The following is a 797-nucleotide window of genomic DNA, read 5'->3' on the forward strand; positions in this document are numbered from 1 at the left end:
AACAGTATTTAAAAGGCATAAGGATGTGGAGAATCAATGAGTTGGATTTATGATTCTAATCAAAAGATGTACAATTGTGTGATTTTATGCAACATAAAAATGTTTCATATCTTGTTTCAACAAGGTAACGCACGGAGCTTTTTCCAGGGTAAAGATTCTGGTCTCTGCATGTTTGAAGTTGTTTGGATGTCATAAAAATTATTTTCAATAGTTCAGTGCTGGTGCTTTTTAAGGGTAAAATATGATCCAAAGTTGTGACTTTTTAAAGATTTATTCCAAGTATTTCTTTGAAGACTTGGATGATGTCATGTGTTAGCCTAGCAACCGAAAGTTAGCGCGGCAACCGTATCCCAAAAGTGGAAGTAGTCCATAAAGCATCCATTCTGCCAACCTTTTTGGTACCAAAAGTCTGAATTTATGTATGAAAATTATTTAATATATGTGTATTACAATTCCGGCTGATATTGTCAATGCAAACTGTGCAGAACAAATTGGCAGTGATGACACTGGATACACGAATCAGTCATTAGGGAGTTGAGCCCCAATAAATTTGTTATCTGTCAAGTACTAGTAGAAACACATTTTGGGTGAAGGAGCCAGAAAAATCGCTGCCATCAGACCGGAACTCCTATGTCACAATTTGATGAATTTAATCTTTATATAAATGATTGACCAGACTTGCTCTTAATCTTTTTGATAATGAAATGTTAATAGAAGTGCAAATTTTCGGTGGTGCAATGACTCTGCCCATTGTCACCAATATTTTCTTTTTATGCCAAAAAACAGGCAAGATCTAG

This window comes from Syngnathus leptorhynchus, chromosome 11 (genome assembly GCF_054491065.1).
Source record: "Syngnathus leptorhynchus isolate UIUO chromosome 11, UIUO_Slep, whole genome shotgun sequence".
In the NCBI taxonomy this organism is placed as follows: Eukaryota; Metazoa; Chordata; class Actinopteri; order Syngnathiformes; family Syngnathidae; genus Syngnathus; species Syngnathus leptorhynchus.